Raw genomic sequence first — 26,161 nt, 5'->3', positions numbered from 1 at the left:
CTCAAAACCCAACAGAAACAAGACCAATGTTAGTTTGGCTCGAGGTCGTCGTTTTCCCTATCTCCAAGGGAGCTCAAGGCAACAGGCGTTGTCAATTTAACGATTCTTAAACGCGCTAACATCTCCCAAAAATGTCTGTAATCAAACGAATGACCACACATTCACAAGACATTCTTTCACACTTGTTTGTTTTTTCTTACTTCACATTGGTATGATTTATCAGCATGTATTTCTGAGCCTTACATTGGTATTACTAACCAACAGAACCCAAACATCTAATGCAGATTGTACAATTCCTACCTAAAATTACTGAACACTTATATGTGAAAATATCCCAATAATTACTTATGGACTTTTACAGGAGCCATTTTACTAATCAGTGTTATCTTGAAGTCAGCGTGAATGATTCCTGTGTCTAAAAATTGTTTAATTATTCATTTTTAGAAATAGCTTCCCAACACCGATTAATCGTATTTAAACAAATAATAAATAAAATCTAACAAATCTGTAAACGTCGAATCAAATACAAACAGCATATGACATAGGTTTGTAACAATGAGTCATTAACTTGGAAACTTATCCGTACTTTAGATGTATAAAACTCATCGCATCACTCTTACAGTACATACAAAGGGTTTATTAAATGTATTTTTCTTGACACTTCAACAAAGGTGTATTATGTACTTTCTTTTTTACGTGTGCAATGAAATCTTTTATGATTCTGAAAGTAACAACACAAAATTCAATTTCCTTTCGGTATCAAACTACGACGCACTTAAAAATTAGCATTTGAAAGTCTCGCGAACTTTGGATTACAAGCCTGGCGCTCTCCTAAATTCCACATCTCCCATTATTTAGTTTATCTAGTCTACTCTTCTGGATAATTCCCTCTATGTTGCATCATACAGGCTTAAAATTATAAACTGTTTGTTCAAACATCCCTCTGTAGCAGAATGTTTAGGATTAATCCGCTCGATGAATGTCTCATATCAGGTTTCGATAGTCAAGGGCTTCCTACGGGTCTAAATGTTATCAGGATCTTGTGTAACTTGCTACAATGCTGGACATACCTGCATAAGTCTGAGCCACGTGCTCACATTCTGCGGGTAATTATTAATATATTAAATAATTTCGGTGCCAATTAAAGGCTCTGATATACGATATACCACCTTATCACAAACTATTATCAAATATATTGCATTGGTTCATGACTAGTAATAGCGGTCTGTAATTTTGCCTGTTGCGTTAAACACGAATGATTCATACATTCTCTTTTGTAAACACGATATCGGTTAGGCGCTAATTATCATTGGTCCGTATTTAAAAGGTCTTTCCTTGTGATTTTGCTACATTAGTGTGAAGAAAAGTATAGTCTAACTGTTATAGGTAATACGTGGCGGACAATAGACCGTTGGAGGTTGATGCACCGCCTCAGGCTTTTACAATGATATACTTGCACTCTTACGGCAAACATTGCTACTGTTCTTCGGGGATGCTGTGATATCTTTAAGACATGACAACGCGTAATTTGCTACTATTTATAATTTCTTAGATATATACATTTGTATGTGATAATTCGACACATGAAACAGGAGTAAGAGAAGAAGCTTCCTTACATCTTTACAAATAGAAATATGTTGATTGTTGGATATTTGATTCTTTACGCTCAGTGCGTTATGATCAGACTGAGAACAGAATCCAATATTTCTTTCTGAACATGGCATTTTCTGAAAAGCTGTGTTGTGTTGAGAATAAGGGTGAACTTGGCTGCAAAGTTGACGTTTGAATATCAACAATATCTTTTGTGTAATGACTACAAGTTTTGAGCTTCATCTATGCCTCTGTCCAGATGGACACTGGAATGACCAGATTGTATAATACAGTAGTCACACCACACGAAAAGAACGGTTTAGCATGTAGTAGCAAATCCATTCAGTCAATTGGGTAGTCTTAAGGAACCAAGATAGCGTATAAACGTCTAAAGAATCTAAAAAGGCATAGAAAAGAGGAAGATAAATTGTGTTAAATTAATCAACTTAAAATTTTAATTACATTATATCTGGATCTGAAAGCTGCCCTTAAATCCTTTGTCTTGCAATATCACCTTATGCAAATAGTATCGGACCGTTCTACAATCCACGATTGTTCATACGCGACCATTACTTTCACCTGGCGTGGTCAGGAATGCAATACACGATTACGTATATCAGACGATTATTTTCACTCGTTGTGGTCCGGTATGAAATACATGACTGTTGACAACATAGATCATTATGTATGCTTGGTGTGATGAGGCCCGCGATGTTTTACAGTTTAGTGTTATTTTTACACGATTTGTTGGTAGACAGTCGGACTCGTAATCCAACGGTTGCGACTTCAAAACCGAGCCCACTCAAATTTCCTCGGCATAATATAGTCAGTCTGTTTAAAAATCATGTTGAAACCAACAATAAGATTGCAGGATTCTTATAATTATATCACGCACAAAATGACAAAGTGACTTGTTTCGTTGATACAATTTTTGTTTCTGGGTAGTAAGTGTTATTTCGTAATTGCTAATGCCTAAAAAGTATAGAAAATGGCTATTATTCCCCACAAACTTTGCTTTTGTGACCAGGACAGTGATATTTTGAAATTTACATATTTCCAATGAGAACGAGAGCGAATTTGTGTCTTCGTTCACATAAGTCAGAAAAAAAAGTATATGAATCAAAATTAACATGTATTTATACTAAAGTAATACAAAAATGACCACAAATGATTTAGAAGTTTTTCGAATTTACGATTGTACTGTAAATCACTTTCACGAATCAGCCTCAGAATGTAGTCTCACATCATGTTCTCGTTATACTGTCCTTGGTAGCGGCGTTCAAAGTGGAAGCGCTCGCCTTGTTACTCTGAGTGCTCTCCCCTGTTCTCCTTGAATGTTTTTAAGATGAGCATCAAGGATATGGACTGTGAGTGACATCCTGCAGCCCATTGTGCCGTAGTTCTTCACCAGAATCTCAACAAGCTCCGCATAGTTTTCAGTTTTGTGACTACCCAGAAAGCTCCGAACCACTGCGACAAAGCTGTTCCAATCCTCTTTCACTTTGCCAGTGAGCTTCTTGAGGAATTCACTGCACTCCAGGGTCTTCTTTATCTGTGGTCTGACGAAGACACCGGTTTTGACCTTTGCCTCAGACAGCTTAGGGAAGAATTCTTGAAGGTACTTGAAGGCTGCCAACTCCTTATCTAGAGCTCTGACAAATTATTTTATAAGGCCCAATTTGATGTGCAATGGTGGCATCAGCATCTTCCGGAGGTCCGCCAGTGGCTCCCACTTGACTTTGTTCCTCCTCACAGAGAACTCGGTCCGCTGTGGCCAGTCCCGCCTGAGGTAGTGCGCCTTGGTGTCCCTGCTGTCCCAAAAGCAAATATAGCAGGGAAACTTGGTAAAACCTCCTTGGAGACCCATCAGGAATGCTACCATTTTGAAGTCTCCGATAACCTCCCAACCATATTCATCATACTTCAATGTGTCCAGCAAGGTCTTGGTGCTGTTGGAATCCTCTTTGATGTGTACCGAGTGAGCCAAGGGACGAGGCGGGTACTTCTTCCCATTAAGGAACAGCACGGCTTTGAGGCTCCTGGGTGAACTGTCAATGAAGAGGCGCCACTCATTCTGGTTACAGGCAATTCCGATTTCCTCGAACAGACTGGTCACATCGTGTCAGAAGCAGAGCCCACCTTGACGGGTGAAGAAGCTGGAAAAAGCTTAGTGACGCTTCCTCTGATCTGCGACTTGCACACTTTCATCCAACAAATTCCATTACTTGAGCCTAACCGTCAAAAGCTCGCAATTGGACTTGGTGAGACTAAGATCTCTGATCAAGTCGTTGAGGTCTCTTTGGTTGAGGTAGTATGGGTTTCTCTCCTCAGCTCCACCTCTGAGATTGTCATCCGGATCTACAAGGTCTTCCTCGCTCTCTGGCTTGCACCTCTCTTCTAAAGACGGCTGCGGCCTCTCCGGAGGAGTGGTTACGGGGAGCTCAGGGTAGTGTGGCGCCAGGTAGATGGATGAAGGAGGTCCAGACACGTGATAGCAGGTGCATTCTTGCCAGTCTGATGTTTGGAAGGATTCGCCATGAAGAAGTAGCTGTTGCTTGAGTGGTCATTAGGTTGCCGCCACATTCTTGGGATAACGAACTGCATGGCTCTCTTTTCCTCTATGTACCATCCTACAAAAATACATTTATTTCACCCATGACTAATGTGTGAGATTCTCGCAACATTTTCATATATGATATATTTTTTTCAATAACATTGAAAATTGTATAACATTTTAAAATTAAAAACTCTACAATTTTAAAAATTTTAACAAATTTTATAACATAAAATTCCGAGCAACAATTGTCCATCTTACACTCCAGAGTTTTTTCTGCAGTGCTCGCAGGTGAAATGAGGTGCCCAGGGTTTGTCTTGATCCCCGAGAAGCATGCTGAAATATGCCTTGTAGGCCTCACACATCTTAGCAGATGCTTACATGGAGTACGTTTTCGCTCTTGTCTTGATAAATTGGCTGCCTCTTGATACCATCTCAGAAAAATGCAGATATGTATCCACTTAGGCAGCTGGAACTAAACTCAACTGGTGGGCTAAAGGCTCCTGTATTTATACTACTATTTATATTACTGGAAAGTTCTAGAAGTTACTCCAAGTTTACTCAGCACTGAATCTATCTGGAATGTTCTGGAAAGTAGGTAAGTTTCAAAATATCACTGTCCTGGTCACAAAAGCAAAGTTTGTGGAGAATAATAGCCATTTCCTATACTTTTGAGGCATAAGCAATTAGGAAAAAATATTTACTACTCAGGAACAAAAAGAAAATTGTTACACGGTGTAACTAAATGGGATTAGAGTGACAAGGGTTAATAAAAGAACAAATATAAACTTAAAAATTATATAAGAAAGATTAAGCACTTTTTCTTCGAGAAAAAAAAACATGGATAAGTTGAAAGAATTATAATTTTCCTTCTTGCTGACTTCCCATATATTTGGGGAGCCAACAGCTTAGCCATTTCTTTATAGATCAGAAATATAATTAATAAATGAAAACAAAAACTAATCTTAAATTTTGTCTGCCAGTTTCTAGGAAGGTACGTAGTTAATTGATGAGTTTTTCCAAAAATAAAACTATATGTTTGCTGAAACATTGAAATTAAAAATTATACTCAGAATAGATTCCCGCAACACTGACATCAAGACGACAACTGAATCACATTAAACCATACTTATAAAAGGGCTCATCTAATCATAATACAATGAAAGATAACTCTCGGACCGATTTTACACCTAGTACCTTTTTAATAATTTGCAGCTAATTAAATGTTAGCAAGTAATTTATAAGACTTAAATATCAATTAATTATGGTAATGCACTGACGCATTTTTGTTTGAAATTGTTTCCAATTAGAAGAGTAATTTCTTTGCAATTTTCACAGGCTTTTGTTCAACTGCATGTGGAACAATGGTAAACTGGAAACAAACGGTATAATTAACAACCTCTGAAAACCGTTACGTAATTCAGATTTGTTTTATGTTACACGAAAGCCGTTACGTAATTCATATTTGTTTTATGTTACACGAAAGCCGTTACATAATTCAGATTTGTTTTACGTTACACGAAGGAAATAAGTATTTTAAGATGATGACAAAAATCCGGACGTTGAAAAGTTAACTTTTTGTTATTTGTGTCAGAGCTGTGGAAAATGCCACATAGTTTCCCAATGATATCCTCAATGCCGTCATCAATGATATCATCAATGCCGTCCTCAGTGATATCCTCAATGTTGTTCTGAATGATATCCTCAATGCCGTCCTCAATGATATCCTGAATGTTCTCCTCAATGATATCCTCACTGCTGTTCTCAGTTTATGGTTGTAGTTTACAGTTTATAGTTACAGTTGTGTATAGTTTATAATTGCTACCTTGAACACATGTCTAGTTGTAGATAACGTCTGTACGGTGTTCCACATTTATAATTGCTACCTTGAACACATGTCTAGTTGTAGATAACGTCTGTATGGTGTTCCACATTGAGACACTCCAGATATATGAAAGCTTCGCCAAGTGTGGCACAAGATCGGAGCTTAGAAAAGGAACGTTTCGCGAAATTCATCAAAATTCTTGGAGAAATAGTTTAGGTTCTTTAAACTCTTGACTTCATCACGTATGCCATAAAATGTTCACATTTGTATACTATTCTCCAAAATACGGTATTGTAGCAAACTGACGTAAAACATTAAGGCGTCAAACATCAAGATTACTCGTATTCAAATACGGTATTGTTTGAATGATGAGCTTCAGTTTTTTATTAGTTGCAAATATCGGGTAATACGAGGAGAATATCTCTCGTGTTTCATCCAAATTTCGCGTAAGCCATCTCCTTTTTAAGAACTTTTGCACGAATTCTAATTCTAATCAAAATATCATTTGTATTTATTTCATAAAGAACCTAGTATTGCCAAAATCAGTTAAATAATTGAGTCACTTAGTCATAAATTTAAAAAGGATATTGTAATTCCTTTCTCACCGAACAAAAGTTGTTAGAACTTTGCATGTCCAATGCATCACCACCTGGCCTGCTGTATGGGGGATTACCTTAAATTAGTTTGCATCCTGATCTTAACTGTGTTCGCTTTCTTAAGCACACACATAGACACAGATTCACACTACTAAAGTAGGATCTACCCACAACTGCGGAGATTCAACACGTTGTTGTGTGGTGTAGCATGTGTACCAGCATCTGCAACGCAATTCCTTCGATACTGAAAATGCTGAGTAAATAGTTTTTAAAAAATTTGATTCCTGTGATGTTTTAGGAATGCTTAATTTTAGTTGCAATATCTTAATGATACACTGAATTTGTTATTTTCTTTTGATAAGACCAGGTTGTATTTGGAAGACTGCTTTTTAGGCCTCAGTGTTTACAGCTCGATCCAAAGTGTTTAACTTTCTTAGAAAACCTATGTACATCATCACCCTATCAATAAATATACTTTTAGAAAATGATAACTTGGTGGCAGTCAAGATGGACTGGTTACGCCTGGCGCTTACATATTGTCCATTCAGTATCACAAACACACACACACACACACACACAGACAGATAGATATATGTGTGTGTGTGTGTGTGTGTGTGTGTGTGTCAATGAGCGAGGGAAGATAAATAACTAACGCCTGCTTATCTTTTCATTATCTGCAATTAAATAGAAGACATGATGAATGCCTTTGTGCTGTGCTGTGTGAAAATTGGCTGCTAAACATCTTTTTATTACTACAATCATCTCAATCAAATTTCTCAACTGCACAATCTAAAACACTGCGATCAGAATACTTATGCATGTGTGACGCTAAAATCAATCCAACATGCTCTACAAGAATAGAAAGTGCTATATAGTCATTTCTCCTTGCAATCAATTGAAATATCTGGTATCTGAACCTTATAAATAAACCCACGCCTTTCTGAATGTTATAAAACGTTTACTTTTGAATTGTTCCCGAAAGCAAGAAAGTAAACAAGGATTCAATCAAGATACGGAAATCTACTTGCAGGTTTTATGACGCAAAAATGTATTATGTCTTTGAGCAGTTTATATTTAATAACAACAACCTTGAGGACAATGCAACTGTTTTTTGGTGCGGATAGATGTTGGATATGTTATATTACCTTAACAATAGTGACGATAAATTATGTTGGATATGTTATATTACCTTGCCAATTGTGACGATAAATTATGTGGTGCCTGAGAGTGACTCCTTGACAAATATTTGTCAAATGAGGAATAGTTATTACGTACAGTAAAAGTGACTTTGATTTCGTTTGACTGCCTTGGCATTAGTGAACATCGAAAATGTCTTACATATTTGAAAATATCATCCCATCGTTTTTCATAAAAGCCAGTGGTTCCCGAAGTGGGCGGTGCGATTGACGAAAGGGGCACTTATGCTTTTTACGGGGTACGGGGGGGGGGTCAATGAGGATAACCAAATGGGCGGTGGCCCGAAAAAGTTTGGAAACCACTGATATAAGGTCTATATAGTAGGTAAAGTCTATATAAGTAAGTAAAGTCTATATAGTAGTAAAGTCTATATAGTAGGTAATGTCTATATAAGTAGGTAAAGTCTATATAAGTAGGTAAAGTCTATATAGTAGGTAATGTCTATATAAGTAGGTAAAGTCTATATAGTAGGTAATGTCTATATCAGTAGGTAAAGTCTATATAAGTAGGTAAAGTCTATATAGTAGGTAAAGTCTATATAGTAGGTAATGTCTATATAAGCAGGTAATGTCTATATAAGTAGGTAAAGTCTATATAGTAGGTAATGTCTATATAAGTAGGTAAATTCTATATAGTAGATAAAGTCTATATAGTAGGTAATGTCTATATAAGTAGGTAAAGTCTATATAAGTAGGTAATGTCTATATAGTAGGTAATGTCTATATAAGTAGGTAAAGTCTATATAGTAGGTAATGTCTATATAAGTAGGTAAAGTCTATATAGTAGGTAATGTCTATATAAGTAGGTAAATTCTATATAGTAGATAAAGTCTATATAGTAGGTAATGTCTATATAAGTAGGTAAAGTCTATATAAGTAGGTAAAGTCTATATAGTAGGTAAAGTCTATACAGTAGGTAAAGTCTATATAGTATGTAAAGTCTATATAGTAGGTAAAGTCTATATAAGTAGGTAAAGACTATATAGTAGATAAAGTCTATATAGTAGGTAATGTCTATATAAGTAGGTAAAGTCTATATAAGTAGGTAATGTCTATATAAGTAGATAAAGTCTATATAAGTAGGTAAAGTCTATATAGTAGGTAATGTCTATATAAGTAGGTAAAGTCTATATAGTAGGTAAAGTCTATACAGTAGGTAAAGTCTGTATAGTATGTAAAGTCTATATAGTAGGTAAAGTCTATATAAGTAGGTAAAGACTATATAGTAGGAAATGTCTATATAAGTAGGTAAATTCTATATAAGTAGGTAAAGACTATATAGTAGGAAATGTCTATATAAGTAGGTAAATTATATATAGTAGGTAATGTCTATATCAGTAGGTAAAGTATATATAGTAGGTAAAGTCTATATAAGTAGGTAATGTCTATATAGTAGGTAAAGTCTGTATAGTAGGTAAAGTCTATGTAAGAAAGTAAAGTCTATATAAGTAGGTAAAGTCTATATAAGTAGGTAATGTCTATATCATTAGGTAAAGTCTATATAGTAGGTAAAGTCTGTATAGTAGGTAATGTCTATATCAGTAGGTAAAGTTTGTATAGTAGGTAACGTCTATATAAGTAGGTAAAGTCTGTATAGTAGGTAAAGTCTATATACGTAGGTAAAATCTATATAAGTAGGTAAAGTCTATATAGTAGGTAAAGTCTGTATAGTAGATAATGTCTGTATAGTAGGTAAAGTCTATATAAGTTGGTAAAGTCTATATAAGTAGGTAAAGTCTATATAAGTAGGTAAAGTCTGTATAGTAGATAATGTCTGTATAGTAGGTAAAGTCTATATAAGTAGGTAAAGTCTATATAAGTAGGTAAAGTCTATATAAGTAGGTAAAGTCTGTATAGTAGATAATGTCTGTATAGTAGGTAAAGTCTATATAAGTAGGTAAAGTCTATATAAGTAGGTAAAGTCTATATAGTAGGTAAAGTCTGTATAGTAGATAATGTCTGTATAGTAGGTAAAGTCTATATAAGTAGGTAAAGTCTATATAAGTAGGTAAAGTCTATATAAGTAGGTAAAGTCTGTATAGTAGATAATGTCTATATAAGTAGGGAAAGTCTATATCAGTAGGTAAAGTATATATAGTAGGTAATGTCTATATAAGTAGGTAAAGTCTATATAAGTAGGTAAAGTCTATATAGTAGGTAATGTCTATATCAGTAGGTAAAGTCTATATAAGTAGGTAATGTCTATATAAGTAGGTAAAGTCTATATAGTAGGTAATGTCTATATAAGTAGGTAAATTCTATATAGTAGATAAAGTCTATATAGTAGGTAATGTCTATATAAGTAGGTAAAGTCTATATAAGTAGGTAAAGTCTATATGGTAGGTAATGTCTATATAAGTAGGTAAAGTCTATATAGTAGGTAATGTCTATATAATTAGGTAAAGTCTATATCAGTAGGTAAAGTCTATATAAATAGGTAAAGTCTATATAAGTAGGTAAAGTCTATATAGTAGGTAATGTCTATATAAGTAGGTAAAGTCTATATAAGTAGGTAAAGTCTATACAGTAGGTAAAGTCTGTATAGTAGGTAAAGTCTATATAGTAGGTAAAGTCTATACAGTAGGTAAAGTCTGTATAGTATGTAAAGTCTATATAGTAGGTAAAGTCTATATAAGTAGGTAAAGACTATATAGTAGGAAATGTCTATATAAGTAGGTAAATTCTATATAAGTAGGTAAAGACTATATAGTAGGAAATGTCTATATAAGTAGGTAAATTCTATATAGTAGGTAATGTCTATATCAGTAGGTAAAGTATATATAGTAGGTAAAGTCTATATAAGTAGGTAATGTCTATATAGTAGGTAAAGTCTGTATAGTAGGTAAAGTCTATGTAAGAAAGTAAAGTCTATATAAGTAGGTAAAGTCTATATAAGTAGGTAAAGTCTATATAAGTAGGTAATGTCTATATCATTAGGTAAAGTCTATATAGTAGGTAAAGTCTGTATAGTAGGTAATGTCTATATCAGTAGGAAAAGTTTGTATAGTAGGTAAAGTCTATATAAGTAGGTAAAGTCTGTATAGTAGGTAAAGTCTATATACGTAGGTAAAGTCTATATAAGTAGGTAAAGTCTATATAGTAGGTAAAGTCTGTATAGTAGATAATGTCTGTATAGTAGGTAAAGTCTATATAGTAGGTAATGTCCATATCATTAGGTAAAGTCTATATAGCAGGTAAAGTCTGTATAGTAGGTAATGTCTATATCAGTAGGTAAAGTTTGTATAGTAGGTAATGTCTATATAAGTAGGTAAAGTCTATATAAGTAGGTAAAGTCTATATAAGTAGGTAAAGTACATATAGTAGGTAAAGTCTGTATAGTAGATAATGTCTGTATAGTAGGTAAAGTCTATATAAGTAGGTAAAGTCTATATAAGTAGTTAAAGTCTATATAAGTAGGTAAAGTCTGTATAGTAGGAAATGTATATATAAGTAGGTAAATTCTATATAGCAGGTAAAGTCTATATATAGTAGGTAAAGTCTTTATAGTAGATAATGTCTATATAAGTAGGTAAAGTCTATATAGTAGGTAATGTCTATATAAGTAGGTAATGTCTATATCATTAGGTAAAGTCTATATAGTAGGTAAAGTCTGTATAGTAGGTAATGTCTATATCAGTAGGTAAAGTCTATATAAGTAGGTAAATTCTATATAGTAGGTAATGTCTATATCAGTAGGTAAAGTATATATAGTAGGTAAAGTCTATATAAGTAGGTAAAGACTATATAGTAGGAAATGTCTATATAAGTAGGTAAATTCTATATAGTAGGTAACGTCTATATCAGTAGGTAAAGTATATATAGTAGGTAAAGTCTATATAAGTAGGTAATGTCTATATAGTAGGTAAAGTCTGTATAGTAGGTAAAGTCTATGTAAGAAAGTAAAGTCTATATAAGTAGGTAAAGTCTATATAAGTAGGTAAAGTCTATATAGTAGGTAATGTCTATATCATTAGGTAAAGTCTATATAGTAGGTAAAGTCTGTATAGTAGGTAATGTCTATATCAGTAGGTAAAGTCTATATAAGTAGGTAAAGTCTATATAGTAGGTTATGTCTATATCATTAGGTAAAGTCTATATAGTAGGTAAAGTCTGTATAGTAGGTAAAGTCTATATAAGTAGGTAAAGTCTATATAGTAGGTAAAGTCTGTATAGTAGGTAAAGTCTATATAAGTAGGTAATGTCTATATAAGTAGGTAAAGTCTATATAAGTAGGTAAAGTCTATATAAGCAGGTAAAGTCTATATATAGTAGGTAAAGTCTGTATAGTAGATAATGTCTATTTAAGTAGGTAAAGTCTATATCAGTAGGTAAAGTATATATAGTAGGTAATGTCTATATAAGTAGGTAAAGTCTATATAAGTAGGTAAAGTCTATATAGTAGGAAATGTCTATATAAGTTGGTAAATTCTATATCAGTAGGCAATGTCTATATCAGTAGGTAAAGTCTGTATAGTAGATAATGTCTATATAAGTAGGTAATGTCTATATAGTAGCTAAAGTCTGTATAGTAGGTAAAGTCTATATAAGTAGGTAAAGTCTATATAAGTAGGTACAGACTATATAGTAGGTAATGTCTATATAAGTAGGTAAATTCTATATAGTAGGTAATGTCTATATCAGTAGGTAAAGTCTATATAAGTAGGTAAAGTCTATATAGTAGGTAAAGTCTATATAGTAGGTAAAGTCTATATAATTAGGTAAAGTCTATATCAGTAGGTAAAGTCTATATAAATAGGTAAAGTCTATATAAGTAGGTAAAGTCTATATAAGTAGGTAAAGTCTATATAAGTAGGTAAAGAAGCGATAGATTTGAACGACGAGATTCGTATATTTTTTTTAAATGTTACTATCGAAGATGAGTCATATTTCTTTTTAATACATCCAGTGTGTGTCAAAATCATCAACAAAACTTAATAAGGAGATAATAATGGATACATCCAATTATTCTTACGTGTATTCAGTTGTTTTGAAAGCTGTTATGTGAAGACTGTTTGTAGGCTGGCTAATTATGTCGATGAAGTAATTAGTACAGCAAAACATAATTACGTGCCTAATCTGTCCTTCGCGTGCATACCAGCATATGACAATGTCCTTTGCGTGCATACCAGCATAGGACAATTTGATTGATTTTATTTCCAAAGGATGTTTCAATGTATGTAAAATAAGCATTCAGTGTCAAAGACAATTACCGTTAATTTCATATATTCTTGAAATCGGTTGAAAAAACTTTCTGTGAACATTTTGTTCATTAACAGAGATAAGTTTATAACACTACCATAACAATCCTGCAAAGTTTTAAGCAAGTGATAAACAACTGCATGGTTGGTTTAGAGTTACATCATTGCATATATATATATATATATATATATATATATATATATATATATATATATATATATATATATATATATATATATATATATATATATATATATATATATATATATATATATATATATATATATATATATATATAATGTATATGTGTGTGTGTGTAACTATGTGTGTATTCTTTGTCGGCTTTAAATAAATTGTGTATAATCTTCAATATCGTTGATGCTAATACTTTGTTTTCCAGGTCTATACGATCAGCATTTTGTACAAGTCACCTTGAACTATACCCTATACAGACCTGGAAACTCTTAAATAGGGCTTTCGCCAGCTTTGGATTATTTCTAACTGCTTCTAAATGAAATAGAATCAATCGATTTGTATGGTCCTAACTTGCATTTTATCAGGGTTTATGGCTAATCGTAAATCAAAACATTCCAAGTTCCAGACATTTTATTTCAAACCGTCATTCGAAAGCAGATGGTACTTGTTCCATAAGTGCTTGCATTAGTCAGTTACCGTCTGTTAAGGTCACGCTGGAGTTGAACATGACGTCCAACACTTAGTGTTATCAACTTAACATTCAGTGAAAATTTCCTTTCTTGTCAAATACTCGCAATATGTCAATATCTACTAAGTCAAATGTACTTCGAGTGGTACCTAGAGACGGCAAGTCTAATGTACTTCGAGTGGCGCCTAGACACGGCAAGTCTAATGTACTTCGAGTGGCGCCTAGAGAAGGACATGAAAAATAATTTCTTCCATAGAATTAGCTCTTTGATGTAAGGAAGAAAAATACTGTAAAGATCAAACTTTATAAAAGATATTCCAGAAAACAAGATATAGAAATCACGAGTAACCATTCTACTATTGTATCCACTGTATTGTGATGTACTATTCTTCCTTATGGTTGTGTCTTTTCGGGAGTGGGGGAGGGGCGTGGTTAAGGGAGTATTTTTATAAACACTATTTTACAGTGACTTTTGCACCCGGTGAAACAAAAACTCCAAAATAAATACAAACAACCTGTGAAATAATAGCTCTTGCATACTAAATATGCTACGAAACTGTGACACTGTTCTATGATTGATCTTGATGGACCACAAAATGCGACTTCTATTCAGAAGAATTCTATGTTATAGATCAAGAATTTAGGAAAGAAGCGAAGCGCAGATTCAAAATATTCTTTGACATCGCATACAACAGTCAATATTTTGGGTGGACTGAGAGTCCAGCAAACAAAGATTTTCTGTAAAATACCAATTTGTATATTGATGGTTCAGCAATGAGTCTTCATCCAAGCATAAAGTTGCATTTCTTTTAAATCTTCACTATTGTTGTTTCCTTTTCTATACTGTTGTGTGTCTTCTTTCCTACGATCTATTTTGGCAGAAATATTCGCATAGCTGCTCCCGCAATAAATCTAATGGTAACAGAAGATACTGCTAAAATAAAAGACAAAAGAAGCAAAACAAAATACACACAGTACTATCCCTACCTGACTCAAGAACCGGTGGAGTACTTCTTACACAAATAAATACGCTTTGTCAATCCATTTCTTTCAAATCTGATTTCTTCTTTGATGAAGTTAAATGCATATTGTATTCACATAGCGTTTCAAATGTTCTTTTTTGTTTGTTTATTTTACATGTAGTAGAAATATGTAAGTTGTACAATTTATAATCTTCCTCTCAATCTACGTCAAAATCACTTGTAGCCATTGGTAAATTCAGTAGAAAACAACAAAATTGTCTCAGACTAGCCGATAACCTGTTATTTCCAGTAATAATTTCATGTTTCATTTGGAAATATTCCTTGCGCTTTTGATGACCGGTCTATTTGCATCCTATGGATGGTCGTCATCGTAGTACATCTATGCTTATACATTATTCTGATGGCCAATTAGGTATCGTTATGTATGGAGATTCGTGTGCCAGCTTACCTGTAATTTACCTATAATTTACCTGGCGCATTCAGCGTCTATAATCAAGGGATTGTGCATTTTCCATCGAGAAAACGCTCGAAGTGTGTCTGGGTTTAATGTCAGCTGCATTAATGAAGTTGTAATAAAGATTAAGATCGGATGAAATATGTTGCTAGGATTGGACTTTTTCCGATTGAAGCTTTATCCTGGTGAAACACGAAATTGCTTCAGAAATCTTCACGATACTTTCAAGCTGTGGGAGTGTTCATGTTCGATCTACTTTCATTTTATTCTCTCATTAAGGGAGAAAGACTTTTAAAGTTAATGACTTAGCTGCCCTGTAATTTATCAGCCAGCAAACTTTGAAGGAATCATAAATTATTATGTACTAATTTTTCCGTTAACTTTACATTGTCAGAATTGTGCAATATTTTACGATATTGAATACCTTTATAGTGCACGACACGTCCGTTTCACAACAGTATAGTGTATTAGCAAAAACTGTGTAAACAAACTATGTACACTCATGTAGTAGACGCTTTAAATTTTAGTTTATTAGATTTGTTTGTGGATAAACTAAATAAGCTGTTTGTCTGTTTGAAAGTAGATATGTGGACGAGTTTACTGAGTCAGAAATGAAAATATCAAAGAAGCAAACGAATGAACGTGATATTCGCAATGTCCACAACAAATGTTCAGCTAGCGATAGACGACATACACTGTATGATAAAGATAATAGCTGGGGTCCCTCCAACAGCGAGCTCGCAAGTGACAGGGCATAAACATATGTCTCTTTTCCCTGGTAATAAGAATGGTAATAAATATACTTACATTTATGCATCATGAATTTCTTCAAAATGTACTTCCTTAGTTTTGCAAATCCAAAGGACATTACCTATATCAAAACATTGATAAACGCCGAAATTGTACTGTAATTTTGACTACAATTCCAACTGAAATCACAGTCTTGCTTACTGCACTGAATTGACCCAATAAATTCAGACCATCATAAGCAGAAAATCAGAATTAAGTTGGATAACAAAAAAACTAAAAATAATACATCCACTCCAGAGTAGACCAACTGTAAAATTATTGTTCAATGTGCATTCATTCAAAATATGACTGTAAATTTCACGTTTAAATAGATAAACCGAGACTTTTTAAAAACTGTTGTCGAGCACGCGACAAAATTCTAAGGTCGCTTGGCGATACTTTGTGCGAAATTGTATCGTTACTGTGTGTTGATGAATCTACGGTTTTGTATTTATTTTTAAATGCAGCATGAATTCAATTACTTTGTTTATTGTAGTGTATTCCTTGATCATTAAGCCTTCGGTAGGAAAACTAAATGGGTATATAATTTAGAAAAAAGGTTACTGCATTTGAATGTCAAAATATGAACTCGTTTTTTTTTTCTTCGGATTAATACTTCAATCCCAAAGGTCGTACATTATTACTCAGAAAAAGACTCACTCGTATTTTCCCATACAAATACAGTAATCTATAAATACTTCAGCTGTAGGATATTTTCCCATACAAATACAGTAATCTATAAATACTTCAGCTGTAGGATATTTTCCCATACAAACACAGTAATCCATAAATACTTCAGCTGTAGGATATTTTCCCATACAAATACAGTAATCTATAAATACTTCAGCTGTAGAATCAATTAGATCTAACAAAAAGCTATTATGAAACTTGATTCATGCACATGTACAAAATCTACTGCGTTCATATCCACATGAATGGACAAATCATTAAATCCCAAAGTAAATGATTTATATATCAGATAATACAACTGTGAATACTTTAAGCGTTTTAGACTATGTTATAATGAGACGGCAGATTTAAATCAAACATTGCTACTTGAGCTAATTTTAGCTGCCTTGCTTTCTACCTGCTAAACAATAAATACATGAAAAACAACAGCATAATGACAACATATTAATATCAATATCTAAACGCGCTTATATGCCGTCTAAACCCTCATATAAGTCGAGTCGAAGTGCAAACAACAAAGAACCTTATTGCCGTATCATAATGCGCATGTAGATCATCGTCTATCTTGTTTATTCTACTGATTTCCAAAGAAACTTCACAGATCCTGATCTACCGACGCATTATGCGACGGCAGATCTATGTCTGTGCAGTTGCAGTTGAATTCGTCTTAAAAACGAGTATATACGGTAACTGCTGTGTATGAATATATAGTTCTAGATTTAATAAAAACACGATGTCGCTTTACCAAAATATGTACGTACAAAAAACTGCTTTTCCTGGAAATGATATGGAAAGATATGATGCTAGGAACTATGCTAATTAAAAGCTGTGCAACGGCATTTTGCATCTTTGCAATAAATAGATGCTATTTTCTCGTCAGATAGAGATCAGTTCTAGAAACAGCACTTGTTGTAGTCTGAAGAAAAAACGTTTTATTCTTAACAATCAATTATGGTAAATATCCAATAAAAAGAATATACATTTCGAACAGCCAAAGTTTGTATGCGTTACATAATTCCATCAGCATATATATACTTTAAAATTTGTATCCCACCCCCCACCCCCTTCAGTCCATGTTCAATGTATATTCGAGAATAGATAATAAATGTCTGGCAAAATTAGCACATGCCACATTTGGTAAAAAGAAATGATGGCAGCAAACCAAACCTGCCACGATTCTATTTGTTAGCTAGTTCAATTCCAAAAACATGAATAATGTATAACAAAAACAACGATGCTATCATATATGACTATTTTGATCTTTCAATCATAACCGTCTGGGATTGAATGTAATTGTTATACAAAAAATCTTGACTTAATCCACCAACCTAAATCTTAAACAGTAAATGCTAATGCAGGAAAAACCTGTTAATACCGGAAAGGGGAGTCCTAATGTCACACAGAATATTTACCCCATACCACTATTAATACTGCTGCTGATGCTTTGACAATTACCGTCTTTACTCGTTTATAACAGCAATCAACATAGATCTTGATATGTAGGCCTTCAGTTTTGTTGACAGACTAATACCTCTTTTCTCACTCACACACACACACACACTTGCGCATAGTCTGTCAAAGATCACACTTGCTTTAGCAATTCTGACGTTGGTTTCATCATCGATGTGGACTGCGCGTGACAATTTGTTGCTTAGATAGGTGACTTGTCCATTGCCAGTCGGGTTTGACCATATTTTGTTGCATGTCAAACTCAGATTTGGCATCCAGGAAACAGTCGTCAGCAAATAAGCGATTAAGATCAGTCAATTCCGTACTGCTCCGGTGGCATCGATGGTGAGGGCGTCCGCATCGGATGCGGATGGTCGCGGGTTCAAAAGCCCGGCCGAGTCATAACAAAGATTTATACAGTGGTACTAGCAGCTGCCTCGATTGACGCTCAGTATTAAGGAGTTAATGTTAGGACTGGTCAGCCTGGTGTCAGGATAATGTGACTGGGTTAGACATGATGCTACATGTCTGCTGCATGATTCCCAGTGGTAGGCATCACTATAAGAAGCAACACTGCAGACATCGTCACGATATGACTACAATTGTTAAAGCTGCGTTATAAAATCCAAAACCCACAAACACTCAGTCACTTATTGTAACTTCTAATTTGCCCGTGAACTCCTCTGATTGAAGAGCTTGCCGTCAGTCAAGTATCTGATGTCAATCCCACTGTTTTAGTCACACAATGCACCAATGGGTGTGGTAGAAAACATCATACTGAAAAGAGTTAGGGCCATGTGACAGCCTCGCTTGACTCGAGTGGTGACTAGGAATCATTCAGATGACTCACCGTCGTCGTCCTCGACACGAACGATCATGCCGTCATGGAATTGCAAAACCATTACAATGAATGATCTGGGCAACCCAATTCGGTCATGATGTTCCAGAAGCCAACAAGACCGGCTGTGTCCAAAGCTTTTGTCAGATCGATGAATGTCGTGCACAGGTTTTAAGATCTAATCGTGGACGTTCTTCTAGAGCCGATGAGCTGCAAATACAATGTCTGTGCTCCCTTATCTTTTCCTGAAGTCACACTGACATTCAGGCGGTGATGCACAAGGCGATTGAGCGGAATTCTGGAGAGGATTTTTCCGGCTAGTGCCGGCTATTAACAGCAAGTAGATGCCACTATAGTTGTCAAGGAACGTCTGTTGCCTTTCCGCGTGTACAAGTGACCAAAAGATGCATCCTAGTAGTCCTGATGAATAGTTCATTGAGCTCACATTGACTGGAAGAGTTAGGTACGTTTGTGTACCACGAATCGAGCCTCCGACTTTGTAGACGTCTGCTGGTATAGTATCTGCTTCATGTACTCTGCAAATTGACAGCAGGTCAATTCTTTTTGGTTTAAGTGAGAGTTCGAGGATCAGCATGCGATGTGGTTATTTCCACTTGGTGCAGTTGACTAATTGCTTTCTCACGGATAGACGATTGTTGACCAAGAACGATGTTAAAGTATTTTCTGCCCAACTTTGTTGTGTCTTTTCTTTGTTAACCAGTAGTGTGGTTCTCTCAGCGTTCAGTTTTGGAGATGTTCCTGATGGTTGTGACACGTAGATTGTCTTCATCATATCATAGACGTTCCTAATGTCATTCATGTCCTATATGTTGTAGTACTGAATCTCATCTGCATTGTTGCTCAGCCATGAGTTTTGCAACACTGAACTTGCCCTGGACAATTATTGTGATATTGCTGAAGGCTGCCTTCTTTATTGATGAATTGCTGTCTTCAAAACTGTCGTTTTTCAGCTGATGTTTGTCTGTGAGTATTTATATGTATGGAAACATCGTTATCATCTACCTAATTTTGATATTAATGTCTGGTTGGGCCAAGGGTTCTAGATGCAGCTGAGTACACAGAAGAATGCCCAGTTTTCCTCGACGTTCTCGGTTTTCGGATCAAATGTTTATATTTGGCTGCACAGTTCTGTCTGTTCACATTCATTTGATTGAATATGAAGACATTGGTGTTTGAGGACATTTTATTGCCGAATGGCCGTTTGCTAGACTGAGTCTGTATGTTTTTTTTAAGACTATGAGTCTGTAGTCAGTCCAGCATTCTGCATTTATTATGGCCTTCTTCACTCGAACATCCTTCATGCCTCTTCTCCTGACGATGACGTAATCATTGAGATGCCAGTACTTACAGCGTGGGTACATCCCGAACATCTTGGTGCTCTTTGGCAGGCGGACGGCTCTGTTGGTGATTAGGGGGTCGTGTTCAGTGCATTTCCTTAATAGGACGAGTCAATTGCAGCTGCATTTGCCAAAACCCTTTATGCCAATAACACCCGGCCATGTCTTTTGATCAGAGACATCTAGATCATGAAAGTCAACAAGGATGATGTGCGTATCTACGTTCCGTACTTCTGCAATAAGAGACACCAGGTCTTCATAAAATGTGTCCTTGATCTCATCTGGGTTGGTCATGGTGGGTGCATTTAAGAGCTGATGATAGCTCTATGTCTTTTACCAGAAAGTGTGAGTCTCATTTAAGTAAGTCTGCCATTCACGCCATTTTTAGGTTTGTGAGCTTGATGTTTAGCAGTGATGTGATGGCAAACACATCACCAGCTTCACTTCGTTATTCTTTTCTTCGGTTACTCTAGAAGAACATGTAGCAGGCTCCTACTTCGATAATCTATCCTTCCTCGGCTATGCGAGTTTCAGGCAAGGCTGCTCTCTGGGTGTTGACTCTGCCAATTCTCTACCAAGAGCTGAGCTGTTCTTTCTGGTCAGTATGCCAACGAACTCTCCATTAGTGTGAGGATATTCCATGCACCGATGGTGAGTTGCGTCACATTTGTCTTCTTGTTAGATTTGCAATCACTACGGTGGTATCCCCGTCAGATGCGGCTTATTCACCAGGGTTAAAGTGAAGCAGGCAATGTTTAGGGCACCTTTTCTGGCCCCTTTTATTTGCGACGAGGTGAGCAATGTGATTATATAAAGGTCTGCTCAGCCACCTAGCGGAATGCCGATTTCCACTGCTGCTTCGGTCCATTAAAAAGTGGCCATACGTCTTAAGCCGCCTGTTTGCAGGTCTGCTGCTACATCTTCCAATGCATCCACGCGTGCTGCTTTACAGCTCCCCAAACGCCAAACGATATCTTTTGGGGGAGGGGAATAATGTAATGTCTTGTACGTGAGTTGGATGTAAGTGAGAGAAGTTGCGCAGAGTAACTTCACTCGCTCGTCAAGACCTGGCTGAATCCAGTGTCTTGACAATGTCGAAGCGTTTGGAAATTAGTCCAAATGTAGTGAATATCCATCAGTTTCTAATGCACCTGATTGGATGCCATGCGCTTCCCCCAGCAGCTTTTGTCATCTGCCTTCACAGCCGGAGGGTGTTGGAGAATGAACTTATCTGCACTCACGCCTGATCCACCCGAGAGGGATGTCCAAAGGGAGCCAGGTGTAATTGTCCACTCTGTAACAACAACCACAAGTAGTACCGTATGTTGTTACTTATGGTAATATGCGTAGCCCGACCTTACCTGACTGACAACGGTTCACATATTACAATACAGCATAAATGGTACGCAAATTGTTTAGAAGAGAGCCCGGAAAGGTGATGAGGTAATTTTCTATGCGTGGAGACTTTTAATGGCATAACAAAATTAGACTTTTATTTGACATTAACATATGATTAAATTTTAGATATTACATAAGCGTAAACTTAAAATTAAAGTATGATTATGATACGCAGAGGGTACACAGTATGTTTAAAGTATGATTATGATACGCAGAGGGATCACATTATTTTTAAAGTATGCCAGTTGTTCATTTAAACATGTAATGTACTTCTCACACAATCAGCAACAGAGGTTACTACCTTCAGACATTCACTCTTTAGGATGATGCACATCTGATCTGCTTTACATAATGGGGCGGACGAACTTTCCACGCATGGAACGTTTTTTGCTTTACATACTGCGATGGGGGGGGGGTACAAACCTTCTAAACATGGAACGTTTTGTTTTATATACGGTAATGGGGCGGACGATCTTTCTGTACATGGAACTTTCACTCCATTTCATAGTGATGATACTATTAAATCCCTCGTATAGAAGAATTAGATAATCTTAGAGATTGTTGGACAAAACATGGACTCATTAATACATGTTGATATAATGCAATCGACGATTGTAACAAATTATTATCTTCAGCTACTTTTTTGTATCTGTGTAAATATTATTGATCAGAAAATTCTATTGACACTGGATCTTATTTAAAGAGTAAGACTCTCATTTTCTAGTGTTACGAGTCTATGCTTATAAAATAAGTAACAGAAAAGAGTAAAATACAACAAGCTTTGTAAAATTTAACAAATAATTTATTCCCTGGAATACAAAGTGAAAATGAGAAAAAAAGAACTTACGGTAATGGGAATTAAATCCCCAAATAAGCCAAGAATTACAGACACAAGTCCTATAATATAAAGTCCTGAATAAAACTCAGTACAAGACCCATAGACATCAAAAAAAAATGAAGGCGATGACGTATCTGTTATAGCTAATGGAGTGTTGATGTGTCAACAGTCTTTTGTTGAATCACAGTTATATAATTCCAAGTTTGAATTATTATAAATTCCACAGAATATCTTTATCCAAGAATCAGAGCACTTTTGTATTTCCAGAGAAAATAATCACTTGAATTCAATAATTTGAAGAAAATAAAATTCAGCCCTAACTAGTCACAAAATAATACAACTTGAAGGTGCTAGATGTTAAAGCACAAATGATCAAGTCCTCACAATTACAAGATTATATAGTTCTCTACTTGACCTCAGGGCACAATTAACATTTTCTATTTTAAATTTTTTTTTAAAAATTACCTAATGGAAAATAACCTTCTAGAATGATCTAATGAGCCTTGTTTACCTAAAACACAATAACCTGTAAAATTCACTTAGGAAATTCCAAAAACCGACCCAGATAAACATACTTACTCCTTCTTGTTTACATGAATAATACTTCTGATGTTAAGCTCATTCACATAGAGAATAATTTAGCTATGTATTAGTTATTGACATAAAAAGAAATAAAAATTTTTATAAAAAAGTCAGTCAGGTCAAGCAGAAATGACCTCAATTTTGGACAATGTCAAGTCCAACATACAGTGTTAGATTACAGTAGCATGTAATGAAATAAAAGCAAAATTAAAAAAACTAGCAAAAAAATAAATTAAATATGCATAACAATAGAAGTACGTATTAGGAGATCATTTTTTAATTATATGTTCCAGTAGTACATGTTTGGAGATCGTTTTATAATTACATAATTATACTGAATTACATATGCAAGATTGAAACTATTGATCCCCTTGCATTAACCGTTCATTTATGTTTTGCTCAAAACCAAACAATCCCTAGTAAAAATAAGACTCCAAATGGAACTGAGCGATCGATAGTTAAGACAAATGTTCTTTCGTCAGCATAAACAAATATGAAAATGTTATATACTATGTTCCACAGTAATGGCGGGATTTAATCGCTTTCTTGTAAAGTCTAAAACATCCACAAACTCTTTTACATCTGCGATTAGTAAAAAAACAAATGCTCAGAACTGTGTCGATAGGATACAAAAAAATTGGATGTAGTACACGTAATGATTGATGTACTCGCGATATTAATGTCTGATAGTATTTCAGTTCATATCCTCATATGACTTCAAGATGTCAGCTTTCCATTTCAAAGATTGACTTTTGAGTCTATAATCAGTTTTCGTGCTGTCATCAAATGATATCGAATGCTTAAGCTTGTTTAATCAGTGGCGTCACCGGGTTGGTGTCACCCAGTGCGGTAGCTCATGGTGTCACCCCCATGGTCCTCCTTCCGTAACAGACCATACAGAATCCTTAGTAATGTCATGTTGGTGTCACCCCCTCTGATGGTGTCACCCGGTGCAGTCGGCACCCCCCGCATCCCCCTGGCGACGCCACTGCTGTGCCTGCTAGTCATGTATTTAACTATGATCGGTTATCCGCTTATGAAATCCGACTAGACCGAGCAGTGTGTGCTCTGTAAAATTTGCAATTTTTCATTTTGGTGTCACCCCTCTGAGATGGTGTCACCCGGTGCGGTCCGCACCCCCCGCACCCCACTAGCGACGCCACTGTGTTTATTTATACTCCGACCAAAGTCAATAAAATGTTTCTCAGTCAGTGGCATACTATTCCAAAAAGGAATAATCTTGTCATATAAATACGCCATGTACACTACAAAGGAGATTTACAGTTTTAAAGGGTCTATGAGTATGCAGGTTTAAACAATACGGGAATCGAAAACACGAGTCCCTCATCAATGAAGCATTGATGTCATTTACTTGATACAACATAAACAATTCTCACATTCTGATCTGAAGATTAAAACAGATTCCCTGTATCTCCTTATGTCTTCCGTGAGCAGACGCACGCACACGCACACGCACACGCACACGGTTTGTAATTTTGTGGGTTTAACGTCATTGTCAGCATCTGAAAGGCTATATATGGCAGCCAGTATATATGGTGAATGAAAAGCCCGGAAGAATTCCTGGAAGATCCACAGACCCACGGAAATTTACTGGCAAGCTTTCTTACTTACACGCGTGTTGGCTGAGCCAAGACTCGAAACCAGGCAGATTTTAGATGTCCGTGATCTGTAAAGGCGAGCGCTATAGACCAATCACCCGTCCATATGTGTTATGAGTGACAGGTGCCGTTACTAGTGGCACGGCAGTTAGTCTTTTATGCCACATAGGGAGTCGTTTCCGACTGAACAACAGTCTTGATTGCAGCGATGGGCAAAGGAAAAAATATAAATAATTGATCTAACGCCCTTTATTAGCCAGACACATCCATGCGTCCTTGGTTATGGCATAAAGGCCTTGGTTATGGCATAAAGGCCTGCGAACGCCTCTTATTTCGGGCTGCAAAACCTTCACATTATGATAGACAATTGACTATGTCGTCACCAGTCGTACTGGGATTAAACGTCATTTGTAGCGTGACATCAGAACGTCGAACTAGCGACATGGGTTCAGTTTCACCTTGAAACGAATTACAACTCTCTATCTCTCTCTCTCTCTCTCTCTCTCTCACACACACACACACACACACACACACACACACAACTTTAACAGTCTATAGGCCTCATTCGACACATTCTTTTTACAGATTAGCATATACATTACAGTTTAATGTGGAAATGGAGGGGACATATTATAATGTACCTTTCAGTTTAAAATTGAAATGGGGGGTTTCTGCAGGAAACTGAGCAGTAACTTTTCGCGTTCCAATGGTGTTGGTCCCCAAGCTCGCCGATTTCTTAATATAACCTTGTTCCATTTTTCCATTTGTGCATGGCGGATCCGAGTTAGAGTACCAATGCGTGGGAGTTAGGTGACAGATCCCGTTGCTCGTCGATGGTCGATGATTGGGTTCTTTAACGCGCTAATACAACAGATGATTTTCTCTACTCATATTAACGACCACACATTCACTAGACTCTAATTTCACAATTGCATGGTGTGTGTTTTTTTTTTTTTTTTCTTTCTTATCTCACATTGGTATAAATTTCGCGAATTTCTAAGTCGTATTTGGGTATTTCATGTCACGTAGTAATAAACACGACCAAAACAACTAATACACATAATTTGTCCTATTTCAAATTACTCAACACCTATACTTGATAATATCCCAAGAAAGCTTTATATGAAGTCATCGCAATTTTACAAACCATGCTATGCAACCAAAAGGTCCCGTGAATACAGTACATTATGACGCCTGCTCCAAGTTACTGGCTGATTACTCGATTTGAAAAATGTCTTCCCAACACCTACTCCCCATATCAATAATCATTAAATTCTAAGACCGAAATATAGATGCAAATAATACACGCCATGGGTTCGTTACAAAATGCATAACAACTGAAAGCTTCATCACTGTTAAATTAACAGACAAATGCGTACAAATTTAACAGAACATCTTGGAACTTCAAAGTAGGTACGACATAATGCATCAGACTTTTAAGTCTTTATCCTGAATTGTTAATTACAGCGATCAAGATTTTATAGAACTGACGTTGGCAACACCGACCTTTTATATTTGGGAAAGATATGAAAACAAATA

Source organism: Sinohyriopsis cumingii, chromosome 1, assembly GCF_028554795.1.
Source record: "Sinohyriopsis cumingii isolate HCF-2022 chromosome 1, ASM2855479v2, whole genome shotgun sequence".
NCBI classification, from domain to species: Eukaryota; Metazoa; Mollusca; class Bivalvia; order Unionida; family Unionidae; genus Sinohyriopsis; species Sinohyriopsis cumingii.
The sequence above is the reverse complement of the archived record's forward strand: the minus strand, read 5'-3'. Positions refer to the sequence as shown.